The following is a 12,222-nucleotide window of genomic DNA, read 5'->3' on the forward strand; positions in this document are numbered from 1 at the left end:
GAAATCTCTGATTATGTTTTGCCACCTATACTCCATTTATTTTATTCTTAATATTCATCAAATGTTTTACTTGCATATCTGTTTACTCATAACAAGGGTAATATTTTGAAAAATTTAAGGAGATACTTTTCTCCTTTTTGTGGTAAATCATGTTCTTCCAATACAGTTTTAATTTTTTAAATTTATTTTATTAAAGTATATTTGATTTACAATGTTGTGGTAATTTCTGCTCTACAGCAAAGTGATTCAGTTATACATGTATATATATACATTCTTTTTCTTTTCCTTTATGGTTTATCACAGGATGTTGAATATAACTTCCTGTGCTATACAGTAGGATCTTGTTATTTATCCATTCTATATGTAATAGTTTGCAACTGCTAATCTCAATCCTTCCCTCCCCCATCTCCCCTCCCCCTTGGCAACCACAAGTCTGTTCTCTATGTCTGTGAGTCTGTTTCCTTCCAACACAGCTTTAGAATAAGAAGGAAGAAAGAGGCCACCTCGGGGAAGAGAAGAGTGCAGAATAGGGAACATCGTTGTGAAAGATGAAGAAGTAGCTGAAGGCCCATTCCTGCTGCTTCAGATGGTGTGGGAAGAAACAAGTTAGCAGCTCAATGAAGCAGGCGGTGAAATACGTGTATCTTTATCAACCTCTTTGGGCTGCAGTACAGGCAGGGGAAACCAGCTAGATAGATTGAGGGGGAGATGAAGGCAGAAGAGGATTTTTTTCTTTTTCTGCTTCCTATTTGGGATCTGAGAGGAGAAGGATTTATAGGGTGTCCCCCACGTTAACACGGGGTGGCTAATTCAGAGCCAACTCAGATGCACACTGTAGTTAGGGGAAGAGTTAGCCTGAGACAGCATCTTAAGCCTCCCTTGGCTCTTGTAGGGACTGGAAAAAGCCAGAATTGTTTCTGAATTACTGAAGGACCCGGATGTTAGCTGAGAATGACTAGAAAACTTGCCTTAGGGGTTGCTGCTCCAGAAGCAAAGTGATTTATGGTAGGATGCTGCAGGGGGGCCACCTGGCCTGGGGAACGAAAGGGAGTGGTCAACCACACAGGGATGTGCAGAGGCAGGGAGAGACCCATCACAGGCCCTGACTGGGTTGGGAGAGCAGAGATCTTAAGTTTACCTATCATGGGCTTCCACATGGTCCACTGCCAAGCAGGGTACCCAGAAACTGGACAGCAAAGGACAACACCATGGAGACCACAGGAGCCTGGATTCAGTGGATGGGCCTGGGTGGGTGGATGTGAGGCCCCTTCTGTTCCTGCCGCCACAGTGCCGTGTTCTCCTGCCTCCTTGATCCCCATCCAGTGCTCAATGGAGAATAAGTGTAAGGAGGAGGGGAGGAAATTGGAAACACTGGGGAGAACCTAACTTACCTTAAGAGATTGTTTGAAGTATTGCATCAGACTGTGTTAACTTGATTAAACTAACTTCAGGTTTTCCCCACGACCCCTCGAGGTAAGGATTTGTGAGGATTATCAGGTTAATTCAGGAAATATAAATGGTGCATTTTCTTTGAAATCTGAGTATAATGTACAAATTTGTGATCCAACTATCCTAGTTTCCAGGACTGCCGCAACAAATCGCCACCAACTGGGTGGCTTGAAATAACAGAAATGTATACTCTCATAGTTCAGGAGGCAAGAAATCTGAAATCAAGGTCTCAGCAGTGTTGGTTCCTCTTGGAGCCTCTGAAGGAGCTTCTCGTGGTTGCCGACAGTCCTGGGTATTTCTTGGCATGTAGACTCATCACGAGAACTCTGTCTCCGTCTTCACATGGCTTCTCCTCTGTGTGTCTCTGTGTCTCTTCTTCTTTTCTTACTAAAGATACCAGTTATTGGATTTAGGACCCACCCTAATCCAGTATGACCTCATCTTAACTAACTACATTTGCAAAGACTCTCTTTCCAAACATTCTGAGGTTCTGGGTGGGTGTGAATACTTGCGGACACCATTCAACCCAGTACACCAACAATACTTATTTATTTCTCCCTCACTACCCTGTAAGCTCTGTGAGGGCAGTAACCAGACTGGTTTTATGGATCATATTGGCACCTCACACAGAGTGTGTTCGCATCATGTTTTTATGGATTAAATGAAAGAATGGATGCACTCCATCAGTTACGATGTTTTCTCCTTTCCTCTAATCCTTCCACCCATCCCAGTGGTACATCTTTAGTCCATCTGGGGTCAGACTAGTCTTCTGTTCCCATTACCCAGGACCTCCATCCCCACCTTTTTCTAGCCCTTGCAGGAGGTTTCTCCAACAATATGGCTTTGATCTATGAGCAAGTCCCCAAAACTTGTTCCCCTCGGCTTTTAAGTAGAGGGTGATTCCTGAATCTTATCCTTTCTGCCTCTTCTGGCATTTGTTGAGCAAGAGAGGTGTCCTGCCTCTGTGCAAATACAGAGGATGTTTATTTCTCGCCTTGCAAGTCTGGGAGAGGCCAAAGCCCTGTCTCCCCCGTCCACCCCTCCTGACGCTCCATTAGCTCTGCTGTTTATCTGAGTTGAGGATTAGCCTGGGTGAGACACCTCCTCTGCAGGAGGGAGGGTTCCCATGCAGAATTTTGGAAGGCTTTTGATCAGCCCGCCACGTAATTAGGAGATAAAATAAGCAACTGATGAAAAATGGGAAAAAAATTTAGGTTATTCAGGCAATTACAGGCATTGTGCCTCATCTGTGGTAAAACAATTATTACTTCTATGGCTTATTTAGCTGTATGCTTGCAACAAAAGAGATTACCTGGGCAGGCTTGGTCAAATATTTAGGACCTGTAGACTAAATTCAGTGTAATGACCAGGTGACAAAACTGCTCTCAAAGCCCTGGGAACCTGCATTTTCCCTGTTACAACTGCATTCCAAACTGAGATCTAAGTGTGGTCAAAATCGAATCCCTCTCCCATCCTCCACTCTGCCAGCCTACTCTAATGCACCTCTCTGTAAAATGCTCTTACCTTTGCTTACTGGCAGTGAAACTGGAGGTTCAAACCCAGGCTGTGGAGTCAAACGGACCCAACTCTACTCTTAGTTGTGTTTTTAGCTAGTGTTCTCAGCCCTGGTTGCATGTTAGAATTACCTGGGGAGCTTAAAAATCCTGATACACAAGCCCCACCCTACACCAATGAAATCACAGTCTTTGGGGGTGGGACCCAGGCATCAATATTTCTTAAAACTCCCCAGGCAATGACGAAGCGCATTTACATTTCAGAACCAGGGACCTCAGGCAAATCATTTGTCTTTCTAAGTCTCAGTTTGCTCTTCCGTAAATAGAGGTAACATATTCTCATAGAGTTTTTTCGAGGATTAAATGACAGTGTGTGAAACATGCTTAGTACAGTGCTTGGCACTAAATAACCTCTCAATACATGATAGCTATTTTTATTATGTTTAGTCTTGTATTTTTCTCAAATGGTTTCTTACGTCTTATTTCCAAAATAAGATGGGAAGTTCTTCTCTAGACTATTATATTTTGTTTTTAATTAACTAATTAACAAGTATTTATTATGGTACATCTCTGTATTGAGTACTGTAGGGAAGAGGATTTAAAAATAGTAAAGACAAGGCTTCTTATCTCCAAGAGCTCAACATGTAATGGAGAAAGGTGACGTCATGTACCTGGCTCTAATTCAAAGTACACTCCATGATAAGCATGTTAATGTAAGTACCCAGGATGTGCAATGCAGGAGAGTGTAGTTTATTCTGGTTGGGGTACTTGGAAGACTCCTTAGAGAAAGTAGAGCCTGAACTAACTGGACTTTGTAGAATGAGTAAGTCTGAAATGGACATCTCAGTGCTGGGCAAAGAGCCTGCATAGAGAATAGCTTTTACAAAGACAAAAAGGATGAAGAACATTGAATTTTTTCCCAGAAAAGCAAGTGGTTCATGTCTCAAGAGTGCATTTGGGAAGGAAACACAATGGGAGAAAAGAACATAAAGGCAGGTAGAAGCAATTGATGGAGGGCTTGGAAATCCAAGTGAAGGAGTTTGGACTTTTTTGTCTGTTTTAATAGTTGGGAGCACAGGTTGTTGTTATGACCTTCTTGCTAGTTGGGGCTGAGTTGTGAAAATAAAGAACAGTCCCATTTATTGCATCACATGAGACCTAATCACATCAGGCCCATTAGCATCAAGCCTGGTACAAAAGAGTATATATTTCCCAAAATGTGTGTAGGACAGACACTGGTCAAAATGTGGTCCATTGCCCAGCGACATCAGCATCACCTGGGGGCTTGTTAGAAGAACAGTCTTGGATCCTATCCCAGACCTGTTAAGGCTAAATCTGAATTTTAACAAGATCTCCAGTGATTGATGTGCACATTAACATTTGAGAAGCAATGGACTAGCCTCTTCTCTTTGCAACATCTTTCCCAATCTCCATCCAGTTGAACACTTCTCTCATCACCATAACAACTTGTATCCCATAATAGTCAATAAGGATGTTAGCAGAAAGGAGCAAGTTGGCAAATATAACCTTTACCCCCAATTTAGAAATGTTTTGTTTCTAGGAGTTTCTTGTAGTGATACCAATTTCTTCTTTTGGGTGCTCCTCGCATTTTAACATACAATATTTACTTATTAATGCCGGAAAAGTCACCAGTAGATCTGGGTATTCTTGCCACCAGTGATCCCATTCAGATGCACACATGCATTTTCCAAAGTCTAGCAAAAATACTAAGAGTACATAAATCTTAAGAATTGTGTTCTCTGATTGCCTGATATCTTGATTGCCAACAGAGAGTATTTAAGTTATTCTCTATTACTAAGAGTTGCATAAATAAGTTTCCTGGGGTAAAATTACTATGGGAAATATCATATATTTTCTTTCCTCTCTTTGATATTTATAACGTATGCTAACATATTTAAGATTCTACAGTATCCTATAGGAAATGTCTGCTTAATTTACTGTTCCCTCTATGTTTCACCACAGAACACACTTAATGAATGCATTAATCTCTCATAGAGCACAGTTAGAGAAATTCTGCTCTAGGAAAGAAAGGGATGAACAATGTCAGGAGGCATAAAATTAACCATTAGAAATGCAGTATTCACAGAGGAAAAAGGTGGAGAGGAAACTGTGCAAAGATAAACTTGAAATCCATTGGCCTCAGACTTCTGCCCTGTAAGAAGGTACTCAGTTAGTCCAGATCAATTCTAATGGACTGAATACTTTTTTAAGCCTCTCCATATTTCAGAATACATTCTCAGTAAATGGAAAAAATATTAGCCAATTTCACAGTTAAAACCATATAAAACTTCTGGGAAGGGGCAAGGGCTTTGGTATCAGACATATCTGTGACCCTGGGTGAGTTCTTCACTTGTATGAGTCTTAGTTTTCTCATCTCTAAAATGGGAACACTCATTTCCACATAACAGATCTTTGTATTATTATATTTGCTTGAAACAGTCAATTTAGTCTTAAATAAATTTAACATATAAGAAAAAATCATACATGTACTCATGTAGTTACCATTTCTATTTTTCTTCATTTTTTCATGTAGCTCCAGATTTCCATCTGGAATCATTTTTCTTCTACCTGAAGGAATTCATTTAACATTTCTTCTAGTGCCAATTTGCCACTACTTAATTATTTACATTTTGTATGTCTGAGAAATTCTTTATTTCGCCTTCATTTTTGAAAGATATTCTCATCGGGTATAGAATCCTAGGTTGACAGCTTTTTTCCCAGTACTTTAAAGATACTGCTGCACTGTTGTCTTGCTTGCATTGTTGCTAATGAGAAGGTTACTATCATTCACATCTTTGTTCCTGTGTATGTAATGTGTCTTATTTCTCTAACTACTTTTATGATTTTTCTCTTTATCACTGGTTTTAAGCAATTACATTATGATGTGTCTTGGTACCTTTTCTTCCTGTTTCTTGTGATTAGATTTGTTGAGCTTTTTAGCTCACTGGGTTTATAGTTTTCCTTTTGTTTATAAAATTTTGGTAATTATTTCTTCAAGTATATTTTTCTGCTCCCCACTCTTTGGGGTCTCTAACTACACATATATTAGGCCAATGGAAGTTGATTACTGCTCACGGATGCTCTGTTTATATTTTTTTAATTTTTTTAAATTTTGGTTTTCGTTTGTTTTAATTAATTTTATTTATTTATTTTGGTTATGTTCAGTCTTCGTTGTTGCGCACAGCTTTCTCCAGTTGCAGTGAGCGGGGGCTACTCTTCATTGCGGTGGTTTCTTTTGTTGCAGAGCAATGGGCACTAGGTACACAGGCTTCAGTAGTTGTGGCATGTGGGCTCAGTAGTTGTGGCTCGCGGGCTCTAGAGCACAGGCTCAGTAGTTCTGGCGCACAGGCTTAGTTGCTCCACAGCATGTGGGATCTTCCCAGACCAGGGCTTGAACCCATGTCCCCTGCGTTGGCAGGCAGATTCTTAACCACTGCACCACCAGGGAAGTCCTGATGCTCTGTTTTATTTTATTTTTTTGCTTGTCACTTTGGAAGATTTCTATTGCTATGTCTTCAAATTCACAAATCTTCTTTTGCAATGTCTAATTTTCTGTTGATCTCCTCCAGTGTAATTTTCATCTCTGGAAGTTTAATTTAGGTCTTTTATGTGTCTTCCATGTCTTTACTTAAGGTGCTCAATTTTTCTTCTACATTCTTGAACATATGGGATACAGTTAGAAGAACTGTTTTAATACCCTTGTCTAATTGATTCTATCATATATGTCATATCTGGGTATGTTTTGATTATTTTTTTATTCTACTAGTTGTGGATCCTATTTTCTGGCATCCTTGAATGCCTGGTAAGTTTTGTTTAGATACTAGACATTGTGATTTTAGCTTGTTGGGTGTTAGATAAGTTTGTATTTCCATAAATATTCTTGAGCTTTGTCTTGGGATGCAGTTAAGTTACTTGGGAACATTTTGATCCTTTTGAGGTTGCCTTTCAGCTTTGTTAGGGGAGACCAGAGCAGCCTTTAGTCTATGGCTAATTTTACCCCACTACCAAGGCAATATCTTTCTGAGTACTTGACCCAATACCCTGTAAAAACTGTGAGTTTTTCCACTTTGGTTGGCAGAAATAGGAACTTGCCCTGGCTTTTTGTGAGCTCTGGGGATTATTACTTCTGCTGCTTTCAGGTGATTCTTTCCCTAGACTTTGGTAGTTTTCTCACCTAATGTGCTGACCAGTAGTGAGCCTAGGACTTGAGAGGGATCTTCTTCAGACCTCTCTCTCTCTTTCTCTCTCTCTGTCTCTCCCCTCCACTACTCTTCTCTGTGAACTCTCTAATCACTTTGGTCTCTGTGAATTTCCATCTCCTTCTCAGCTCAGAGACATCACTGGACTTGGCCTGAGTTTCCCCTCCTTACACTGTGGCCTGAAAATTCTCTCCAGTAGTAAGTTTGGACAATCCGTGGGACTTATATGATTTGGTTCCTTTATTTCAGGGATCACTGCATTGCACTGCCTGATGTCCAGTATCTGAAAACAGATGTTTGACTTATTGCACCCAGTTTTTTAGGTGTTTTAAGTAGGAAGATAAATCTGTTCCCTGTCACTTCACCTTGCTTGCAAGCCAAAGATTCTATATATAAAAAATTCTGAATGCAGGCAGACAATAGATAAATAATATCCATTTACTTCTCATTATGTTATAATTTGTGATGGTAAACTGAGGTTTCTTTCATTTATTCTAGACATTTCTGCTTCTTTGTTCAAAATAATATTTTGACTATCACAACTTTGTGTGAATTCCACATGTTAGCCATAGGGTCTCATATCAGTGGCTAATTTCCCCAAAAGATTTACAGCAAACTACAAGGGTCAGATTTCAGCTAATAAATGACTTGTTATTTTGCTATTACTACAATCTGGGCTATCATTAATTGATTTATTAGTAGTTAGTCTCAATTTATGAACATTAGCCAAAGTTTTGTCTTTAGCCAAGACATGTTACTGATGTAGTTATGTACCCCCAAAAGGAACCATGTGCTAAATTTTGCAGATATCCATGCCTGGTGAAAATCTAATTGACCTAATCAGGCAGAGACAAATGTCACCTAGTGGCTGCTTCACAAATTGCAGGCATAGATCTAATATGTATTAATGGGACCTACTACAATACCTAGTTCCCAGGCTAAAGCACAAGGGTCCTTGACTGGAGAGATGGTAACAGCTACACTATTGTTTTATTACAAAACCTCAACTGAGAATCTGCATTTGTCAACAGTCAATCTATACAGAGTAACTATAGGGTCATTTATCGTTGTTGCTTTGGGCTGAAATGATAAAATGTAAAAATAATGACTACTATTTGATAAACAAATATTATATTCAAGTCATCACTTCTAGGCCTCAAAACAACCATGCAAAAAAAGCAGAAGTGAGAAAACTTCACTGTTCTGAATACAATGTGCCTGTCACATTGTGCTTGTCTGCTTGTCATGAACTGGTAAGAAAGTCTATTTAGTACTTACAATTTTGTTTGACTGATAAGATTATGGGAGTGAATAAATTATTACCACATCAGTACAGTTTGTCAACATAATATAGTAAAATGGTTATGGTCTTTGGAATCAGACAGAAATGGATTCATATCTCAGCTCACTAATTAGTTTTGTGATCCTGGGAAATTTATGTAACTTATATGAATGAGTCTCAGATTCTTTAGTATTAGTAAAGTAAATAATTAGTAAATAATAACAAGATTCAGCATGATTTGAGCACTTAATATGTGCCAGCTGTCACAGTAAGGTGAAGTCAGGATGATTATTATCCTCATTTTACAGGTGAGGAAAATGAAGCTTAGAGAGGTCGCTTTCCCTAAATCACATGGATAATAAATGAAGAGCTAGGATTTGAACCCTGACTCACAACAGTATGATGCAAAAATAAGGCAAAACAACACCCATGTTAAAAAGTCATTGGTGAGGATTAAATGTCATGACGTGTGTTCCTAAAACATGGTGATTCTTCAATAAGTGGTACTTTCCTTTTCTTCACTGTAATTTCTTAAACAAGGATTCCATAGGGGAAGATCTAATAATTTTAAAAAGTAGTTCTTGGTGGTGAGAATACTTGAGATCAATGGTCAAATTCAAATGCGGACAATGAAGGAAACTTTTAGGATATCTTAGGAATAACATTAATTTACTTTATGTGGGCCCCATGCCTGAGGATATGCTCAGATCATGTTCACAGCAGTAAATGAGGCAGGCACAACCTTCATCATTTCTGTCGAGACTTGTGGAGGTTATGTCTACTTTATTCAAGTTCATCCAGTAAGGACTGGGGAACAGAGGCAGTTTGAGTCCAGACAGTCCAAATCCAGAGTTCCAGTTCTAACCACTAAACCATACTGCCTCTTCATAGCTCTTACACGTTGTTTTCAACCAGCGTTTTTGCGTTTCTGATTGGTACCAGCTATCGGCTTGCTCCAGGATCATCACAGTCATCCAAGAAGATTCTCTCCCACTCATGGATTCAACATGCCATTTAAAGTTAACATGGCAAGTTCAGAACAGGTTATGCAAATATTTCTACTTCACTTTCCATTGTGTAATTACCCTCTTGCCACGGCCTGATTTCAAATTCCTGTTCATGAAAGCCAGTTTGGAGCCAAGCAGGGTTGAATGCATGAAATCCTGGAAATCATGTGAGAAATCCCTTTTCTTCCCAGGTTTACTGCAATTAAATCCTTGATAATGAATTGCTCATCAGTTCTGCCAGCATTGGAAGTGATTGCCTCTGCAGGTAGCAATCATTCTGTGCAATTGCCACAATTATCAATCCCCTTCAGGATGATTGGAATTTAGCAATAGGGACCAGAAAAGTGGAAGATTATTCAAGATAGGGACTAATATTAGAAACTTGCCAATGAGAAATGATGTCTTTCCATTGATGAAGGTCTCTTAGAAAGTGAGCAGTGGTTAGAAAATGATCAGCATTTCTGAGGCTCTTCCCTTACAGACTTGAATGCACTGCATACACCCAGAAGACTCGATAATTTTAAAGATTTATCATAGATTTTATCTTTCCTCTTCACAACTCCCACCAATTATTATGCTGACGCACATTCATTTCTGACATAAGTGTTAAATTCTAGGTAATTTTTAATACTGGTGATGGTATTGGGAGTCTACACCTTCCCCCCCCACTGGAAAAATAATTGGGCAGCGTACATGAAAAGCCTTAAAATGTTTATACTCTTTGTCCTTGTCATACCTTTTCTGGAAGTCTATCCGAAGAAAAATAGAGAGGTTGGAAAAGATTGAAACACTCAGTGTTATTTCTAATAGAAGAATATTGGAAAACACTTCAATGCTCATAAGAGAATAGTTAAGTAAATTATAGTTCATTAAGTGATGGGGTATTTTGCAGCCATTAAAAGTCATGTTTTTGAAGAGTGGTTAATGACACATGGAAAATATTCATTATAGAATGTCAAGTGGAAAAAATAAACACAATCAAGGTTAAATAACAGTAGGTGTAATATAATTTATTAAGCATCCATTATATAACCGTGAAGGGTAGGTATTTTTATCCCCATATAACAGGAAAGGAAACAAAGGTTCAGAGAGGTTAGGGAAAAGAGAGAGAGAGAGAGAGGAAAAATGTGACATGAAAAGATACAAAATTTATTGCTGGCTATCCTGGAGGGATGGGAACAAAAAGCAATTGTTTTTTCAATATGCATGGTGGTAATTTCCACTGTAAGTATGCATTATATTTGCAATCAGAAAATAATAAATATCATTAAAATATTCTGGGCACCTAAGACACAGCTTTGGAAAAGAACTTTTTCTTGGAGCAGGCTAAATGAAGCAGGAAACGAACTTGAGTTCTAGACTTCAAACACTCAGACCTGACCACAGTCTTGCTCGCTCCTCTGGCCCCTGGTTTGGGGTCATTCAGACACAGGAATTGGCCCAGCCTGGTACAGGGCTAGCAGTCTCCCTACAGCTGATCCTCTCATTATGTATGAGTCTCTGTCCCAGAAGGAAACATCTGGTAAACTCACCCACACTGGGGTGTTTGGCACTAAGAGTGCTGTTTCTCAAAACACCTGGTTCGGGTCCTGGAACCCCTGACCTAGGAATCACCTGGGCTACTTACTGAAAACAGATTCCTGGGTCTCTTAGACTTCCTGAATCAGGATGAGGCTGGGCATTCTGCATCTGCAACAAGAGCTCCGGGTGATTCTAATGTGCACTATTGTTAGAGAGAGCCATTGCCCCAGAGGAACCTACTGCCAACAGGAAGGGAATGAAGAGGGAAATGAACCCAGTGAGAGCTTCTACAGGGAAGAAAGATATCTGGGGGCAGAAAATCCCTTTAATGTCTATTCAGTAACTTCCTACTAGGATCCTGGCTCTGTTCCTTCCACGAGGGTGACCTTGACCTTGGGAGAGTTACTTCTCCTCTCTGAGAGTCTCATCTTTCATCTGTGAAATGGAAATGACCTGAGGATGATGGTAATGATGATGATGATGGTGGTGATGATGGAGATGATGAAGATGATGGTGGTGGTGGTGGTGATGATGAAGATGATGTTGATGATGGTGATGATGATGGTGGTGGTGATGGAGATGATTTGATGATGATGAAGATGATGATGGTGATGATGATGGTGGTGGTGGTGGTGATGATGATGATGACTGGGCCCACGTTCTAGAACAGCAGCCAGAGTAATCCTTGCCTGAAAAGTAAGTGTGGAATACATTCCTCAAGCCAGATCTTTAAAATGGCCTACAAGGTCCTATCTGATCCACTGTCTACCCCCATAACCTCTCTGATCCTACTGTATTCTCTGTTTCTGTTTAATCAAGCCTCCCATTGTAAGGCTCTCCCATCTGCTAACCAGACTGGCCATCCACATGTCTAATTCCGTGGAGTCTTTTGCTCAAAGATACCTTTTCTATGAGACCATCCTATTTAAAATTTCAATCCATTCCTCCTCACAACAGTCCCAACCTCCCCTCACTTTCTTTCCTTTTTGTTTTGCCCTGCACTTGTCACCTTGGAACATGCTGTATAATTGGTTTTTCTTATTCTTGTTTTTTCACACCCTCTCCCAACCACTTATCTGTTGAAATGTAAACCATCCCAAAACCAGGGATCTTTGTCTTTTTATCGTTGTTAATTGATGTCCCCAAGCACCTTGAACAGTGCCTGGAAGATAGAAGGTGCTCAGTAGATAGTTGTTGAGTGAATGCATGGGTGAATGAATGAATGAGTA

Source organism: Aethalodelphis obliquidens, unplaced genomic scaffold, assembly GCF_003676395.1.
Source record: "Aethalodelphis obliquidens isolate GAN/ISIS:26980383/991018 unplaced genomic scaffold, ASM367639v1 scaffold18, whole genome shotgun sequence".
In the NCBI taxonomy this organism is placed as follows: domain Eukaryota; kingdom Metazoa; phylum Chordata; class Mammalia; order Artiodactyla; family Delphinidae; genus Aethalodelphis; species Aethalodelphis obliquidens.